Below are 20,259 nucleotides of genomic sequence, written 5' to 3'. Positions count from 1 at the left end.
AACCTTATAAATGCTTCTACTGAAAAATCATATTTCCTTATGATGGAGAGAACAGTATTGCTTATCAAACACTAGCCTAGTGTCAAAGATCCTATCCTTGACCAAACTTTAGCACTCTTCTCAAGTAGACCTCCATTTTGGCTGCCCCTTTCCCCTTCTTCTCTGCCCTTGTTGAACCTGCATAGCCCAGTTCTAGCAAGAATCTTACTAAGCCATTTGACAGAGAATTTTCCCACTTTGATATCTGATTGCCTTGGACTGACTTCAGCAATCATACTGTTAAGCAGAGTTGGTGAGAATCCTCTATACCTGATGCCATGTCTTAGTTATTTTCCATCAATTGATTCCCTCACGGTGCTTTCCGGTTATAAATCTCCAGCCGTCGTTGCTGTATTTGGCATTAAGACTATTTCAATGGTCTTGACATCTATCACAACAGTCCTGAATAAAGTCTTCCTTACTGTTTTAATGTCAAGATAATTTTGCCTTTAGCGTCAGTTAACTAAAATGTTTTGAGAATGGACGTTATGATTAATTGAGAACAGATTTAAGCAATTCATTCTACTACTACCTTAGTAATTGTAGTTATTCCTTGATGAGTATGCTGGATATGATTTAACTTTCTATCTTTTGTTGGTAGTGAAGAGATGTGGCACATCAGCAGTAGGACTCTACACATGATTTTAAGAGCTATGCCAGCAGAGCAGAGCTGTGACTGCTGAGTTATACTAGTTTGATCCTGCTATCATAAAATCTCCATATCTACTCAGCAGGACCTTTTGACCAAATTTTTAAAAGGGAGAAAGTTTTTGAAGAAAACTTACCTTCTGAAAAAGCCATAAGATGTTTAGTCTTTATAAGAATTTGCTTATAAGCAAGTTTGGTGTTGTAACAGGGCAAGAATGGTGGACAATAAGGATAGTTGATTCTATTTTACCTTAATCCTTGCTCTTGTGTGAACTTTCTATTTTAGCATCAGATATTGCCTAAAAAATGTTTGTTTTTTGGGGGGGTGGTGCTTTCCGGTACAAACCAGAAAACCTGATAGACAAATTCAAAAAGAGCTGTAATGCTGAAATGCTTGTTTTAATATTACTCAATTATGACCTTGGCTTTCAGGTTGTATTTTTTTTCGCATTGCTATGGTCTGAATGTAATCCTTGTCAGCTTCATATGTTTAATCCCCTTGGTGATAGCATATGCAGATGGGACTTGTGGGAGGCAATGAGGTTAGAATAGTGAAGCTCTCATAAATGGAACTAGTGCTCTTAGAAAAGAGACCCCAGAGAGATGCCTTGTCCCTCTACCATTTGAGGTTACAATAAAAACACAGCCATCTAGGAAGTGGGCCCTCAGCAGTCACCATATCTGGTGGTGCCCTGATCTTATATTTCCTGGCATGCACAAATCTGAAAAATTAGTTTCTGTTATTTATAAATTACACAGTGTATAGTTTTTGTTATGCAGCAGATCTTCTTCCCCAGGAACATGAAGGTGAGAAGTGTCACCTAAAGAAAGAGACTGTCTTGGTGATAGGACACCAGAGAGATTGCCCACTGTATCCTATTAATGAAAGTTCCTGATCTGACCTGGTTACTAACTTGTGTTGTCTTGCATGTTGTGAGAAATCAATAGCCTTCTAAAAATCAAGTTATTATCCTTAATTTAGCCTCAATTTCTTTCTGTCTTTTTAAAAATATTTAATTTATTTATTTGAAAGAGTTAGAGAGAGGCAGACAGAGGTGGAGACACACACACAGAGATAGACGTCTTCAATCCACTGATTCACTCCCCAAATGGCTGCAATGGCTAGGGCTGGGCCAAGCCAAAGCCAGGAGCCAGGAGCTTCTTCTGGGTGTACTACATGGGTACAGGGGCCAAGCAGTTGAGCCATCCTCTGCTGCTCTCCCAGCTGCGCTCCCAGGCACATCAGCAGGGAGCTTGATTGGAAGCAGAGAAGATGGAACAGGAGCTGGTACCCATAGGAATGCTGGCATTACAGGTGGCAACTTAACCCATTATGCCACAATGCCAGCCCCATCCTGAATCAATTTCGATTGTTTGTTTACTTCCAAGTAGTATAGCAATTATTCTATATTTAATTATGTACAACATTAATGACTCAGTATCGTGGATACATGAGTATCTGAAGTATATGTCTAGGCTGACCAAACATAGTTACTGACATAATAACATAATACTCCTCCAAGGCAAACTCCACACAACTGAAAAACCAATTTATTCATTCTGAATCAGTAAGCATATTTTCATTCACCTTTGAAAATTTACTGATAAACAAGATGAAAGGTGTGAGAAAGACACCATAGTGTCTCTTAAATAAAGTAAAACCTACTTCCTTAAGGCATAGTGCTCAATTTCTACCTTTTAGGTAAAGGTTTTGAGATATGTTCTTTAAGACTTCAGGCTCCTTGAGCCCTGTATGCAACGATTTTTTTCTTTCTTGTGGGAAACAGATGGGAATAGCAGGCTGTTGCATTGTCTGCTAAAATGAAGTATGGTTCCTCTCTTTCCATAGATAGATTGCCTGTCTGCAGCAAGGGAGGAGACTGTGTCATATCTCAAATTTATATTTAAAGCATACTTTTTATTTAGAAATCTTTATTATTTGCTTTGTATCCCTCTGTAAAGCAATAGGGAGGGACTTGCTTTTAAAAAGAGGGGGAAATGTGCTTAGATATCGTGACTACTAACAATTTTTGCAGGGAGCAAAGTATTAAGTGATGAAGATATTAAAATGCCTCCTTGCTTCTTACATTGAGAGGCATTTCTAGAGCCCTGACTGTGGAAAGTAGGATGACCTTAATTTCTATATTCATTACAAAATAATCCACACCAGCTGTAGAGTCCTGGACAGGACACTGGGGGAAGCCTAACGTCAGTGGAAAACTAACAATGGTGCATTCAGTACAAGTGAATAGACAAATTATATGAATCTCTCTCCACTCGTGTCTGTTCACATCAGCACCTTTGATCATTAGCCACTCAACCTGCTATAGATTACTTCCTTTATCAATACCCCTCAATTCTTTAACATTGTTTTAATAATATGATTAAATATTTGTGTTAAGATCCAGCAATGTCTATTGTCTTTATGATCAACCAGACTTACAGGCAGATATCAACTTGCTTTGACTAGTGAGGTCATGCTGAATCTTTTTGATTTCCTTTCCTTTTGATATGGTTACAGATCATCATTTTGATGACAATTAAAATCAATAATGACTAACTTTTAAAACATTGTGCAAGGTGTACGGCACGTAACAAATCTTCCCAGGCAGACAAATCAATTAATTCACAAGCATTTATTGGGATTCCGCTCCTGGGCGAGGTTCACTGGTCCCAACAGAGCAACAGAGCAGGGGAAGTCGCGCAGCAGAGATTGGGAGGGTTCCTTTTATAGATTCAGGGCATGGAGGTTAAAGGTTGAGGCAGGTCTGATCCTCATTGGTTGACCTTAAGGCACCCGTGGGGACCTTGACAAGGACTTTCCATTCCCGGAAGTATAGGCCTTCCCTCCTTGCGGATCCCAAAGCTACCAGATTGTGCTTATTTGTTTTATATTTCTAGAATTTCTCCTATTCTTGCTAAATCTTTATGTATGGATCATTGATTGAAATTTCTTGGTATCATTAAAAGAATTTTCAGTAATCTCCCATGCAGTTTTTTTTCAAGACACCAGAACTAATTTCAAACATCTCAATATTTACAGGGTTCAACTGCTTCATCTGTGTTTTGTTTTCTCTTTTCAGGAAAATAAATTTCTTCATGGAGCAAAAGTAAATGAATTCATGTTTTTTTTTTTTTTTTTCTCTTTGTAATACATCAGTATTTCTTCTTTGGCTTACAGTATTGAACTTATTTACTGGAACATTTTAAAAATATTCCTTTTCATATTCACAGCAAATCTGCTGTAAATCTTAATTCTTTGTAGCTGTGCCCTATCTTGTGATTATGGTATATGATCAGATGCCTTCGGGGAATTAGCAAGGATTTGAGGCTATGGCATTTCAGTCATTCAAGTAAGATCCTTTCATGAGCTCATTCCTTATAGTCTATTTTTATTGTATGTTTATTTCCAAGAGAAACTTACTGTTTTTATTTCCTTTTGGTGATTCTGAGAGAGTTATTTATAAGATGAACTAATTTCTCTTCTGTAACCACACAACTGGGAATATCACTATGAAAAATAGCACCTTTATGTATGTGTATGCATTTGCGTGATTTTATTAAGTGTATTTCTGTAATTCTGTGTTTAGTTATATTGTATACATATACCCACATGCATTTATGCACATTTATGTGAAAAGTTTAAGATGAGTTATGAGGGGCTGGCTCTGTGGTACGGTAGGTTAATCCTCCACCTGTGGCGCTGGCATCGCATATGGGCACCAGTTCTAGTCCCAGATGGTCCTCTTCCAAAATCCAGCTCTCTGCTATGGCCTGGGAAAGCAGTGGAGGATGGCCCAAGTGCTGGGGCCCCTGCACCTACGTGGGAGACCAGGAAAAAGCACCTGGCTTCTGGCTTCGGATCAATGCAGCTCCAGCCATGCGGCCATCTAGGAAGTGAACCAACGGAAGGAAGACTTTCTCTCTGTCTCTCCCTCTCACTGTCTGTAACCCTACCTTTCAAATATATAAATAAAATCTAAAAAAAAAAAAGATGAGGTCTCAAACATCATCAGGTAGGGTGCAGGCGTCTTAGAGTAGTGGGTTAAGAAGCTGCTTGCTTGGAATGCCTGCATCCCATATTGGAAATCCTGGGATTGGGTCCCACCTAGCTTTCTGTTAATGTACTGCCTGTGAGCAGCAGATGGCTCAAGTACTTGGATCCCTCCCACCCAAGTGGGAGACCCTTATGGGGTTTCTGTCCCCTTAAAATTTATATGTTGAAATCTTAACTCCAATGTGGTTGTATTAGAAGATGGGGCTTCTGGGGGGAGGTTATTAGATCTTGAGGATTGAGCCCTCATAAATAGCGTTAGTGACCTAATTGCTTGCCTCTTCCATCATATGAGGTTACAGCTGACCACCTAAGACCCAACAAACACAACCTCACCAGACATCAAATCTACTAGTGACTTGAACTAGAAGTGTGAGAAATGAATTTTATTTCAGTTATAAGTTACCTGATTACTGTTGTTTTGTTCTAGAATGATTAAGATAGAAATTATTTCAAAAAAAGACATGTGGGGAAACTTGTTAGATGACTTTATACTTATCCATACTTATGGTATAAAAAGGTTCTCAGGCATTGGAAATTAGAGGAAGAATCTTGAAGTTTGCTTTGGAGTGAGTTGTCCTAAGTATCTTACCTCCTCTCTTTTAGAGAGGAGTGGTGGAAGAATTCCTCCTTAGATAACTGGACTTCCATAGGATTACCCAAAGACTTTTTGATACATGGCACCTCCTTCCTTACCCCAAACACACAAATATAGTTTAGGTGACACAGTGAACTGTGTCTGAATCATCCTTGAGAATTCTGAAGGTTTAAAATTGGCTTGGCAAGCCTAGGGCAGCAAAGTATATGGCTTCATTTTAGTAAATAATGGAGCTCCCAGAGTTTCTCAAGGGAAAGAAAGAGATGTGAACATGTGGGAGAAAGAACCTGCAAAGGGAATTCAGATTCCATCCATTAGCCCAACTGAAGGGGAGACAGGATCTCAAGAGAAGGAAGCTGGCAGTGGCTTCCTAATGCTTGGAGGCTGGAAGAGGACTCACACATTGCTGGAATACTGATACAGCTGCCCGCATCTGGCAACCTCAGGTGGGAAGTCTACAGCTATGGGAGGTCTTTAAAGAACTCAGGATACTTATGTGAGTTATGTGTAGCAGCTCTGAAAAGGTATGGGGCCACCTGTCCACTTCAACCAATCAAACCAAAGCAGTGGAGGAAAGGCTCTATTTCAGTAGTGAGGAGGAGCCTCTCAGGTACCAAAGAGAAGTTTACTAAATTCCACTTCCTTGTTTGTGGGTGTACCTCCTGTAATAGGCCCATATTGGGTGAGAAGATGTAAGGTCAATATCAAATGCACTAGGGAGTTTGGACTGGCATATGGGAATGGGCAGCTGTATTATAGAATTGAGCCTATAATTTGCAATTCAATGAGACTATAGGACTTTTTACAAATAATTGCTTTAGAATGATGAGAGTTTCATGAGTGAGCTTTCATTCATTCATGAGTTTTCATGAGTGAGTGGCAAGAACTATGTCATTGACTAAATTTGAAAGAATGGGAGTCAAAAAGAAGTGGGCATTTAGAGCAATGGTTAAGATGCCACTTGGAATGACTGCATCCCCTGAGAGTACCTGGGTTTGAGTGCTGTCTCTGCTTTTCATTTCAGACCTTGGGAGGCAGCAGATGGTGGGCTCAAATAGTTGGGTCCCTGGCACCCATATGAGAGACCCAGATTGAATTTTTGGCTGGATCTACTGAGCACCAGCTGTTGCAGACATTTGAGAAGTAAACTAATAGATGAGAGAGCTCTCTCTCTCTCTATCTCTCTGTCTCTGTCTCTCTCTCTCTCTCCATCTTTCATTGAAAAGTAAAATAATACTAGTAAAAATACAAATTTAGGATTGAATTCCATAAGTCATGTTTGTAACCCAGGAAAACCACTAAAATAGGCTGGTTTGTATTTTAACATACGCTTTCATCCAGTAACTAGGATATCCTGTCTCAATCTACTTGTCGTCCTAGTCATAGTTCTTTTCATCATCTACTTGTGCTTAGAATAATTACTTTGATTTTTCTTAAAACCTTATCATCATTATGGAAGCCTCTGTTGTACACTTAAAAGTTTTACTTTGAACTAACATACTTGACTGCTTTCCAATGAAACAGATATGTTTTATTTAGCATTTTTTATTTACTTAGAGGATTAAAGTAAATAGATGAAAGACAAGATTTTTATGATCTGATTTAACAGTGTGTTAGTTTTTTTAGGGGTTAAACACAGCTGTGGTGGGAGGTGCTGTATTAGTTATAAAATTACCTATATTCTATTCCCAATTTTGTATATTCAGACTTGCAGTTCTAATGTTGATTATATCTCACATGATCCTGTCACATAATTTATTATTGTAGGCCAAAAAAGATGCCATGTGATTTATTTATTTGTATATTTACTTAAGTGGCATTCACAAAGCATTTTCAATTTTTAAAGTTTATTTATTTTGCTTGAAAAGTAGAGAGACAGACTAGCAGATAAATATCTCCCATTCATTGGTTCACTTCCCAAATGTTAATAAAAGTTGAGGTCTGGCCAAAGCCCAAAGCTGGGGAATCAATCTGGTTATCTCTCGCGGGTGGCAAGTACACACTAATCACTTGAACCATCACCACCTGCTGCTTCCCAGACCACCATTAGCAGGAAGCTGGAATCAAGATAAGTGCCAGGATTCGAGTCAAGATGCTTGGAAGTGTAGGGTATTTTGAAAAGCAAAGCAGATGACACAGCAACATCACCATAAACTCATGCTTTAGGACCAAATGACAATTGGTTAATACAACAGTTTTCAAAGGGCAGCCAGGAATGTGTAGGGTCAGGAACATTTTCATAAGAACACTCAAATGTTATTTGCTTTTGCTCTCTCATTTTCTGTTTTCATTACATATTCATGGTGGTTTCCAAATGCTAGATGATATGTGATGAGGTCATCACACCAATAGCTAATGAGATATGTTCATATGTGCTTCTCTTTTAAAATGATCATTCAAACATTTTGGTGACATAATCCACATACACAAAAGTTCTTTGAAGTGAGGTTTGAGGCCAAAGAGATTGAGAATCTCTAAATTATTTTTTGAGTGTGTAGTAAATAAAAAAATGGAAAATAAATAAAACTAGTCTAACTGAATATTAGTAATGGTTAAAGTCCCAGAAAAGACCAACATGAGGCTACTTTGAAAAGTTTGTGGAAAATGAAATTAAATGTAATTTTATTTTGGATCAAAAGATTATGAAATTCATGCATAGGTTTTTCATAATAGGTATTTCTCATGAACTTTTTGGAAACCCCCTATTTGCATAAATACTGAGTAAATATAATTTTTACTATCTTTTAATATAGTTTTCTATGAACAAAAGCATTTGGAAAATCTTAATTTCATGATAATCACTTAATCAAAAAGGTCATAACCACTTGTTTTTTAATTTCCTGGCATAAATGTTTTTGAAGAATCACTTTTTAATATCATACTAATTGGATATACTACTTTTTAATTGTGTAGTTTATAGGAAGCAAATGAAAAGCAAAATTATTGAATGTATGATGTTGCAAACCAGTCAGATAAGATGACCTCATACTTTCTAGTTACTAAGAGAATAGTCATGAAGTATCACCTTTGATTTTACATTTTCATGAAAACTTAAGTATATTTAATGAAGTGAAACTTTCCTGTTATTCCTTTGTATACATAGGGTGAGAAAAAACTTAAAATCACAAACAAACAAGGACCAGCTTTGATGTAGGGGTTAAAATGCTGATGAAGACACTTGTGTCCCATATCCCAAGTACCTTGGTTGGAAACCTGGCTCCAGTTCTTGACTCCAGCTTCTTGTTAATGTTGACCCTGAGAACACTGATGTTTCAATAATGTTTTTGCAACCCACTTGGGATTGAGATCCTGGATTGAGTTCCTGGCTTCCATCTTCAGCCCCAGCTCAAGTCTAGATATTATGGACATTTGGGGAGTGAACCAGTGGAAGAGAGCTCTCTCTCTCTGCCTCTCATTGTCATTGCCTCTCAAATTAAAAATAAATAAATAAATAAAACAACCAAACTCCAAAAAATGTAAAAATACCTGAAAGATAAATGCAATCTCTATCCCTTTTAGACAAAAAAGTTATTTTTGTGCAAATACTTAAGGCCATATTTTAAAAAAGAAAACACTGTTTTAAGTTTTTAAATGTGTGATAGAAAAAAAAAAACACAGGACAATCAGCTCAATTGTTCAGAGTAATTTGTAAAGAGAGGAAATGAAACCAAAAATAGTCTTTTTGAGTCTTATACTGTGGAAAAGAGAGACACCTTAAGTAGTGATTGGAGGAACATTATACAAACGGAAATTTGGAACTATAACTGTGAATGTTTAACAATTTCCTTGGTATTGATTGAGTCACATGTACTATCATTGATCAAGGAACAGCAAATGAAATAACACATTATTTAATTGAGAAAGGTTTGTTAGTATCCAGGAGAGAAGAATTTTAAAAAATTAATGACTTAGAAGAAAGATTTTCTGAGATTCTAAGCATCCCAAATAAAAACCAATCAGAAAGAAATCATGCTCTATGAAGTGTGGGAAATGAAATACAAAGGAGAGGAATCTCTGAGACATAAAAAAATAAAGCTGACAGAAAGGAATTAATGAATTCAGGACTCACAGTGAAACTATGAGAATGTCATACTTGCTTGTTCTGTTGTATATACTACTACAATTGCTAAACATTGTTTTCCTTTTGGTCTTAAGTTCTATAATAGGAAAATTAAAACAATTTAAAATATGATAAACAGAATAGCAAAAGAGAAAGAAAAGTATGAGGTCACTTACCTAAAAAATTTTTGAAATTTATGAGATACTGATTCATGCAAATGAATGAATCACTTCCACAGAAGATTACCTATATCCATTTCTTTCATTATTTACTATCTTTCCTGTTTTTGGCTCCAGTAAATGTTAGTATCTCTTTTGTCTAGTGCTCTGACTTTGTAAGCCTTTGATCTCCTTCTTTTCCATATCTCCATCATTAAGGGAGAAGATAAGTGAGATTGACTTTCATAGGGTTTTACTTATTCTCTAGGAACTGTGGTGGGTGCTTTATATTATATCATTTAATCTTTGCAAGAATTCATGAGGTACTTAGGATTATCTTTATTTTCCAATGATGAATAGCAAGCATGATTTGTAAAAGATTATACAGTTAGTGAATGGCCAAGCTCAGTTAGTATTCTTACCACTAAACCATAATTATTCCAAAAGTAATTAGCAATTATATAAAACATGGAATATTCTGTAATCAATAAAATATTAAATAATATTAAGTGGTCAATATTTGCTCACTTTTAATAGAGTAGAGATAACTTTCTTTAATGATCAATGTTCTTGGTTATATTTTGTCACTGGAGGTAGAAATAACAAAATGCTCAGGGGTACTAAGAGAGCACCTCTCTTTAATGGGTTTTAATGGGTTTCTGGAAAGGATCTGTAGACCAAGTTTCCACATCTCAGCTATGAGAAAATATTATCAGCTCCTTTGTTTTGTGCCAGTCTCTGCTGAAATATCTGGTTTTCTCTAAGCTGACAGTTCCATATATGTTCAAATCCAGAGTCTTGCAGAAATAGGGCAACTGCTCATTGATCTGCCTTCTTGGATTACTCTAATGCACCAAAACTTCCTTGCCCTCATGACAAAGGACAACTTTGTTAAAAAGATGTTTGTTCCCAGATACATCGTTAAACAATATATTTGTGTTATTATTTTAAATAATGGAGTTCATAAGAGACTTAACTGCCCAGTAAGTTGCATGTAGTGTATGTAGTTGCATGTAGTTGCATGTAGTGAGCAGTCAATATGCTATAACTGAATGAAAAGGGATTCAAAAGCTGTAGAGGAGTTGTCATTCAAGGCAAAGAGAACAGCAAACATGATGCATATTTGAATCAACTTTAAAATGTACAGATCCCCAGGATACATATCAGATAAAAGGAATAAATGATTTTTAAAAGAAAATTTATTTATTTGAAAGGTAGACTGGCAGAGTGGCAGGCAGAAGGAGAAGGAGAGAGACAGAGATCTTCCACGTGTTTGTTTACTCTCCAAATGGCTGCAACAGCCAGGGCTGGGCATGGCTGACTCAAGGCACCAGGAATTCCATGCTGTTCTCCCACAGGGCTGGCAAGAACTCAAGTACTTGAACCATAATCCTCTGCATTACTAGGTGCATTAGCAAGAAGCTGGATTGGAAGTGGAGCAGCTGGGTCTTGAACTGGTTTCTGATATGGAATGTCATTATCACAAGCAGTAGTTTAACCTGCTGCATCACAATGTTAGCCCCATGAATCAGAGATTTTTCAATGTTTCTCCTCAGACTCCCAATGCAGAGAATGAGATGTCTAAGGGAATCTTTGCGAGGAAACAGTAGATCACCCGGATGACAGGAGCACTGTGTAGCAGGAGTAGTAATAGAGGGCCTAAATATTAGGGAGGAGACAAATTAGGACTAAGTAAGAAGTGTAAAAGTGGTCTAAGATCACTGAGAAGACAGAAGACTCGTGCTTTGAAAGAATCACTGTCTAAAATGTTGTGAATAGACTGTGACAGACAGTAGTAGGGACAAGAATCCAGTGGAGGATGATTGTGTTGGTCCCGTTGATGAAGAGGATGATAGGTTCCTTGATTAGGACAGGGCAGTGGCTATGGGTGATGAAGGCAAACTTACGGATTAGTGAGACATTTGGAAGATAGGATAGAATTAAAAACCCATTGGATCAGAGAGATGAATACATGAGAGGCATAGACACCATTTCCAAACCCTAATTGCTGACATAACTTACTCACACTGAATAAACATCAAGGCTGTTTTTTATTTTTAATTTAATTTAATTTTTTTATTTGACAGGTAGAGTTATAGACAGTGAGAGAGACAGAGAGAAAGGTCTTCCTTCTGTTGGTTCACTCCCCAAATGGCCGCTACAGCCGGTGCTGTGCCAATCCAAAGCCAGGAGCTAGAGCTTCTTCCTGGTCTCCCATGCGGGTGCAGGGACCCCAGCACTTGGGCCATCCTCCACTGCCTTCCCGGGCCACAGCAGAGATCTGGCCTGGAAGAGGAGCAACTGGGAACTAGAACCCAGTGCCCATATGGGATGCTGGCGCCGCAGGCAGAGGATTAACAAAGTGAGCCACGGTGCCGGCCCCTGGTTTTTATTTTAATTTTAGATAGCTATTTCTGAAACTTCACTTTCTGAATTATGGAAATAGAAATTTAAGGGCATATGCTCTCTTCTATTCCAGAAATTTTTCTTATTTTTCATTATTTGGAAAGATATCCTGCCATTTTATGCGTAACCCAACCCATCCCTAATGTTGATATCCTGTATAGTCCCTAGTTTCTAAGTGTCATCTCTCATATTAAAATAGGTGTATTTAATTTGATTTTCTTGTGTTCTTGTCATACACAGAGTAATCAGTTAGCATTTTTGACATGGGATATGCCTCTCTTGGTTGTCACCATGACTCCCCCACAGACTACTAGTATGTGTGTCTTTAAAAACTACATTGTAAAAGGCTACAGATGTTGCTTCAAAGACTTCAATTATGACATTTTAGAGTTATGTTCCAGAAAATCCTAATTGACATTTAAACAGTTTATCCATAGCATCGCAATTATCTCATTTTCTGAAACTTTTATAATCTGACTTCTTTTATGTATTCTTAATACTAAGTGGGAAAATTCTTAGGTTTTTAAATAAATAAGCAAGGGACATAAAAGGTAACTTAAAAAAGAACAGTTAGTTAAAAGTGTTTAAAATTAATTTAGCTTGACTTAGAATAAAAAGAATTCAAATTTAAACAACAGCACATGGTTTACACCTATAAAATTGAAAAATAATTGAAAAACAAAATTATCTGATTTTAGCAATGGTTCTATAAAATGGACACATCTCTGATATTAGCACAAATTGGTAGAAACTGTATGAAAAGTAATTTGCGGGTGTGTAACAGGAGACTTTAAAACGACTCTTTATTTTGACCCAAGAATTCCACCTGTCTAAAGAGACTATCTAAAATGTGTCTACATATGTGATATTAGTTGCAGAATTAGTTATAATTGCAAAAATCTGGAAATAGTCAATATTTCTGACTGGAAAATATTTGATAGAAGGGAGTAAAAATGCAGAATATCAAAAGAAGAATGAGAGATAAAATATGAAAACAGATTAATATAAGGAATTATATTATTTAATTATATATAAAGAATTAATACAAGGAATTATATTTAAATTATTATCTGGGGACTAAAAGATATGGGGTTTTTGTTTCTTTTTTGTACATTTCTGTGTATTCCAAGTAATTGTCAATACAATCAAAATACTTTTAAAAAGTAGAAACAAAAATGGGTGTTCACTTATATAATAGGGATGTTACACCATCTGAATTTTGGGGGGAAATGTATAATACCCATGTCTATATTCATATTTTTGAAGACTTATACAAATTTCACCTTTTTAAAAAAATATTTGCAGCATTCTATTTTTCAGAATTTACCACCCTGAGTAAGCTTTGTAATTTTGGTTGTCCTTCTCATCACCCATTTTAATGCTCTCCTTCTAGATTCTGTATTACAGAGGATGGAAAACTAATACTGCATTCCCAAATTCCCTTGCAGCTGTGGTACTTGCATGTGACCGAGGCTTTTCCAGCAGATGCACTTGCTCAGATGTGGAGGAGAAAGCGTGGTCTGAGCCTTCAAACAGGGTCTTTTGCAAGCCTGATTGCAGCAGCATCTATCCTGTCTGAATCGGTTCTGCTGGCCTTTTAGACAACGGCTCCAGCACCACAGGTGCTGAGCTATTAGCAGTGAAGGCAGACATGTTTTTGCTAGAAGAGCTTTATGTTATTAAGCAGCATCTCCCATGACACTGTTCAAGAGTTTGAGTGATCTAACATTAAACATAATTCTCCTGTTTCCTAGCCATGGATCTTGCTGCTTTCAACAAAAATGATGGACTATTTTATCAGGACCAGGTTGGCAATGTGTCCATAATGTACTAGCCCATTGGATAGGTCAGTTGCTCTTACCATATGAAATGGCATTTTCGTGATGGTTTCTCATGACTTTCAAACTTCCTTCCCACTATTCTCCCCATGCATTCTCTGTCCAGATGTTGAGGTTTTCTTGCTGTTTGGTGAGTATTTTCCATTCCCTGTGCCTTTCTTCATGTTGTCCTTGGCCTTGTAAAACCTGCATCTACTCTACATTTCATGCACCCTTTCAGGCTCAGCTGCAGTGTAATCTACCTTCATGACATCCTTCCTGTTTCCTCTATGCTTACTGACCATCCAGCCACTGAAGGTTTCCAGCTCTCTATTCAACAAATGATGTTTAGTCTAGTTTTGTATTGCAGTTCAATTATTGAGTGTGGCCACATTCTAACCTCTCTTAGAGCATTGCAGTTCTGTAATACATCTCTTAGCATGCTGATGTGCATCAGGAACAGAGCAGGATTTCTTCAATAATAAATTGTTATAATAAAGGCCAATGATTCACTCACTCATATACTTAAAGAATTATTCCAGTAGAAAGGATATTAACCAGAAATTTGGGGGAATGCTGTGGTCTGATTAGCTGAGAGATGTGTTAGGAATGTTTTAAAAAATAAATTTAATTGGGAAAAGTTCTCTAATGTCCTTTAGCTCATCTTGCTGCCTAAGGAAGTACATGAGAGTGACACATTGTACTGTGATCTGCTCAAGTGGCTTTTCAGTAAAGCCTTCTAATGTTTCTGCACCCGGAGTGATTTCACTGTAAGTTCTCATAGTACTTTATGGCCATCAAGTGACTACTGCCTTATTTGATTTGCTTATAATGTACTTACTAGGCACATTTAAAACTGCCACTCAATTGTAAGTTGATACAGAAATAACTGCTTCTTGTTTCTTAAGTTTTGTATTCTCCACATGGCTGCTTTAGTTCCATGAACATAAATGGTATTAAACTTTTAGTTAAATTACATGAAACTCAAAAGAATACTATAAAGTCATCATTTTGGGGCCAACGTTGTGGTGTAGCTGGTGCCATATAGGTGCTGATTCGTGTCCTGGCTGTTCCACTTCTAATACAGCTCCCTCCTAAAGGCCTGAGTAAAGCAACAAAGATGGCTCAAGTGTTTGGGCCCCTGCCACCCATGTGGGAAATCCAAATGGAGCTCCTGGCTCCTGGCTGGCTTTGGCCTGGCCCAACCCTGACTGTTGTGGCCATCTGGGGAGTGAATCAATAGATAGAAGATCTTTTTCTTACTCTCTGTCTCTCCCTCTCTCTGTGTAACTCTGACTTATAAATGAATAAAATAATTTTTTTTAAATTCACCATTTTAAATATCAGAATCACTGACTTTTTTTTAAAAGAAGGGGTAGAATTTGGAGTTAAATTTGTAGTGTCATCAAGACAAGTTGACTGTGTTACATTAAAATTTCATAAGCTTCTTTTAAAATTATTTTATATTCTTCTATAAAACTACGAACTAAATTGAATTTAACTAATTGAGGGCTGTTGGTTTTTTTTTTTTTTGGTATAATTGAAATTTTTACATTATTTCTCAGCTTCCCTCCATGATAAGAACATCATTGTTATTTCAATTTCTAATCTTTTGTCACTGCTAATTCTTAGTCTGAGTGCTCCTAAAACTCTTTGCTCAAATACTTTATACCTCTAAATATAATTTATAATTTTTCTCAAAATTGGGTATGCCTAAAAGCCTACGTATAATTTGTATACTGGTTTTGATTTTTTTTAAAATCATAAGTGTTAGTGGAAAGATACATTATCTGAATTATCATTTAATTTTCCTTAATATTGAAAAAATTACATAGAAAATATTGCAAACTTTATCAAACATATACTTTCTTGGGATGGTTTCATATTCTTTCTAGGACATGAAGAATTATGTAGTGTGGTTACTGTGGTGAAGAGTACACAGACAGGATGAGAACCACTTGCAAGTCCGTCAGTGCTGTTGCCAGTACTAGTAATTTAGAAGAGCTTGCCCCCTGCTGTGAGGATGTGAAGTAGTAATAATATCTGTCACCCACAGCAGAAAGTTGTGATTAAAAATAACAGATATGAAATGCCTGAAAATGTTGAAGTACCATAAGAAGAAAGCAATTTGAAATTTAAAATATTACTTTTCAAAATGTTGTCACTGATGTCATTGTGCTTAAGTCCTATGATGATCTTCTGAGATGGTTAGGGTATGCTTTGTACTTTCCATATTTTTTGTTTGGTGAGGAGAAAGTTAAATGGCTTATCCGAAGTTGGTTGGAAATAGAAATTTAAAGAATAAAAAGTATTTTAATTCCTTAGCTAATTAATTGAAAAACCTACCCTTTTCATATAAATAATAACTGTATTACCAATAAACATAAACTTTTTCAGCTATAACCACACCCTGACCCCAGATCACTACAGAGTAAGTAGAACAGAGAGTTCTAGCTAGCAGAGGCGGGTGTATGGAACTTTAGTAGTTGTACTCTGGTAGTATTTAAAAATTGGTGCTGTTGGGGCCGGCGCTGTGGCGCAGCAGGTTAACGCCCTGGCCTGAAGTGACGGCATCCCATCTTCCAGTCCAACTCTCTGCTATGGCCTGGGAAAGCAGAAGAAGATGGCCCAAGTCCTTGGACTCCTGCACATGCATGAGAGATCTGGAAGGAGCTCCTGGCTCCTGGCTTCAGATCGGTGCAGCTCCGGCAGTTGTGGCCATCTGGGGAGTGAACTATCGGATGGAAGACCTCTCTTTCTGCCTCTCCTTTCTCTGTAACTCTGACTTTCAAATAAATAAATCTTAAAAAAAAAAAAAAAAAACCTGGTGCTGTTGAGAATAAAACACTGATTTGTAGGTATGCTGATTTCAGTGGTGTGAATGCACCCCACATCATAGCTGATTTCAAGCTACCATAAGGATGCCTCTGAGTAGGGAGACAGGAAGAGATGAGATGCAGGCATTTGATACCTGCACGAAGAGAGAAGCCTGTCTGCCTTTGGAGGGTATGCACAGGCCCTGCCCTGGGGAGACACACAGGACACAGGCATATAAGTAAAACGTAAAAAGAAATTTCTTTTAAGAAAGGAGCAGCCCCTGGATCTCAATAGAAACATGGGTTCTCTTAGTAGGAGGAAAGTTCACACAAATCCAAGCAGTGCACCACTCATCCACTGGGTAGAGTCATTGATGTGAGAGAGAGGGGTGGACACACTTGTGGATCCGTGGTGCCAGAGGGCTGGGGCACAGACCTTTGGGATCAAAAGCCTTCTTGCTAGAAGTGCATTTTTATTTAGCAGGATATGTCTAATGATGAATTAGATGGGCTCTCCCTATGACATTACATGCGGAATATTTTAAAGCTAGAGATTTCTGGGTGGTCCAGAAGGTGAGCTCTCAGCCCAAGCCACACAACTAATAGTGACATCCTCTTCTGGGAAGTTGAGTTGTTTTTCCTGCCAGCACCACCAATTGCTGTGCCACACCTAGCTCAGGCAGAAAGCAATAAGATCTACCTCTCATGATTCTTTTGAGGACAATACATGTGAAACAGTTAGGAAAGCGTCTAGCACAATTAAGAACTTAGCACATTATTCATATTAAGCTTAATGATTTTAATAAGGAATTCTAAGAGACGCTTCTTTTCCAAACGATGACAGATGTTAACAATTGTTTTTGAACACCCCCAATTTATTCCCATAGTTTCTGGTTTCTCACCTTGGGTTATGTAAAGAAATCTGTTGCCAAATTCATAAAAGCAGCAACATTCTAAATGTGGGCAAAATAACGGAATCACATATGCTACCAAGTTGTTAATAATTTACCATAAATCTAAATTTATTAGTTATTCCTTAGATAGCTTGCCATGTGCATTATTTATGAGGTCTTTCCCCTTTGGTAGACTATAACGGTCACATTAATTTTTAACCAAATTGTGAAATTTTGTAAGTAATTCTTAAAGCCTGGTGAATAAAAAGAAAAAATCTAGAAAACAGTATTTAAATGTATTCTATTCCTAGGAACACATTTGTCATTCACTCTAAATATCAAATATAAAATTATTTTGAGAATGGTAGTTAAGACAAGATACACATCCAGTTTCGTTAAATAAACCTAGAGCTTATTTATGGCTGTAAAATTTCACATTTTCTGTCTTTAGAGAAGAAGCCAGGAATTGAATATTTATGATGCTGAGACTGTCCCACACTTTATTGTTTTTCTCAAGGGCTTTTACCCAGCCCAAAGGAGAAAATGGAAACCCAAAGTCTCTGCAATCTGCCAAGTGTTAAACTCTTTTCCCAAATGCAGTGCAAAATTTATCTTAGCATTAAAATGCATAAATTGGAGGAATCATGAAAGGAAAATTTCAGTAGCTTCAAAGAATTATTAACGAGGCCAACTCCCCACTCACCCACTTTACATGAAAGTGCTCATACATGCTCTCACAGGAAACACATTGCTATCACAAATATAAAGATTACAAATGGACACTTAAAGTGGGAATTTAGTACCTTTATTACTATTGACTAACAGTAAACATCTATGAGCTTCTGTTTTAACTCGTTTGCCTTTTTGTTTCCACTGATTCATGACCTTGGATTGATTATCAGACTTCTCAGAACCTTGTTCCCTTATCTGGAAAATGAGCATTGCGATGCTACCTGCACCACAGAGCTATAAGAACTATGTGTAACTCGCAGATGGAATTGTTACATTATTATGCTTTTATTATTTGTGTGAGTCTAAATTTGAAACAAAACACAAAATGACATTATCTTAACCACAGAGATGAAGCCCAGAAACAAACAAAACATAGATGATTTAAAGTTTATTGAAATTGCATACATGATCGGGTCCTTTGAAGAAAATACTTATTTGTAGAGGGATATAGAGATTGAAAGGGCAGCATATAGCATTCTGTTCTAAGTATGATTCATTCACTCAATACTTTGATATACAGAGCTTCAATAAAGTTAAAAAGGAAATCAATTTTTCTCTACTTGTTATCTCTGGTTTTCTCAAGTTTCTTGCACAGAGCTTTGTTTGTACATATTGTTTCATTAAAATCATCATAACTTGCATTCTTGCCCTTGCATCTAATAATTAAGTACCATAACCTCATCTCTGTATGTAGGTTCTCTTGGAGAGGAAAGACAATATCAGAACCAAATTCCTTAGTAGACCAGAGCAAGGCTTCTTCCACTTTGATGTGCACTGCATACCTTGAAACCTCATGAATTTAGATCGTTGGGGAATTTTGGGGGCTGGGAGTGAGTGCTGAGGTTCTGCTCAAGTGATGCTGATGCTGCAAGCACATATTGGAGCAGGAAGAGGCTATAGAGTACTGAATCCTGGAGGGCCCATCCATCTTTACAAGAGACAAGGCAGATGGTATAATAGCTGCAGTGGCTGGTAGGTTGGTGGATTTGTCAGGGGGTAGGTGAGGGCACAAAGCACGATGAAGTCACCTAAGTTCCTTGTGTGGAGAAAATCGATTTGCCTTTGGAGACTTAATTCACAGGTTTATTTTTTCTTAGATATACTGACCTATTTAATACAGACCTTTAATTAGATTGCTCTCAAGTAATCTCTTTGGTGAAACCTCAGCAAGGGTATTGTTATGTTTAATATCTAACCCTGACAGCTGGCATGTAGCATCTGGAGTCTCAGAGGAGACGGACTACATGTTGACTGCCTGCACCTCTCACTGGCTTTACAGGCAAGACCATGGAGAAAAATATGATTCCAGAAATAGATTCTCCTCTCCATGACTCTAACCTGCTATGAAAAGAGTTGGGTCAGGTTTTTTTTTTTAATTTTTTTTTTTTTTTAGTTTCCTAGTTAAATTGAAGAAAGGATTAATTTTTTATTTAATAGGTGACTCAAAAACAAATTTAAATCCAGACCATAATTATGAAATTTAGAGCAGCAGGAGGATGATGGGTGAGGGAAGGTTATAAAAGAATTAGTCTGAGAGCATAGAAAAAAGTTGATTAGAAGCATAATACTTGTTCCTTCTTCAGGACATTGAACCATTTTGCAAAGCACAGCTGAGAGTCTTTATGTCTTGATTACACTAGCAATCAATTTCTGCTTAGTCCTTTTTTTGTGCCTTTGGGTTCCACAGTAATAGATATCACTATAAGCATGAGCAAATAGATACATACATAAACAGGCTTTTTCCATATGCATGTTCTATAATCCATCCTGAGAGCCATGTTGGCTGTTTATAATTTTAGCAATTATGAAATCTATAACTGAGTAGCAGTTCCCATGAAAATGAATGAATGAGTGCCAAGAACTAGAAAATTTTTAAACGAATGAGCAAGAGTTAATAAATGACTTTTTGTTGTATTTTTATTTGGTTTTTAAAAAATTACACCTACATGAGATCATGTTGAACTGTTTCATTTTACTTCTGCTCTTACACATTTCTCCTTTTTTTGCCTATTTACATTAAATTTGCATTATTTTCCGC

At 37.0% G+C, this 20,259-nt stretch overlaps 1 protein-coding gene and 1 non-coding gene across 2 annotated transcripts in view; both read right to left on the bottom strand.

Annotated features, from left to right (window-relative positions):
• The window catches only part of GALNTL6 (polypeptide N-acetylgalactosaminyltransferase like 6), a 1,246,993-nt gene that overhangs the window by 337,635 nt on the left and 889,099 nt on the right, over positions 1–20,259 (bottom strand). The window lies entirely within an intron of this gene.
• Positions 1,014–1,075, bottom strand: LOC127490437 (U7 small nuclear RNA). The gene has a single exon (XR_007918387.1). It is a non-coding gene; the product is annotated as a U7 small nuclear RNA (small nuclear RNA).

The sequence above is a fragment of the Oryctolagus cuniculus genome, chromosome 2 (assembly GCF_051225735.1).
Source record: "Oryctolagus cuniculus isolate XC-2025 breed Fujian yellow rabbit chromosome 2, ASM5122573v1, whole genome shotgun sequence".
NCBI classification, from domain to species: Eukaryota; Metazoa; Chordata; class Mammalia; order Lagomorpha; family Leporidae; genus Oryctolagus; species Oryctolagus cuniculus.
The sequence above is the reverse complement of the archived record's forward strand: the minus strand, read 5'-3'. Positions and strand labels throughout refer to the sequence as shown.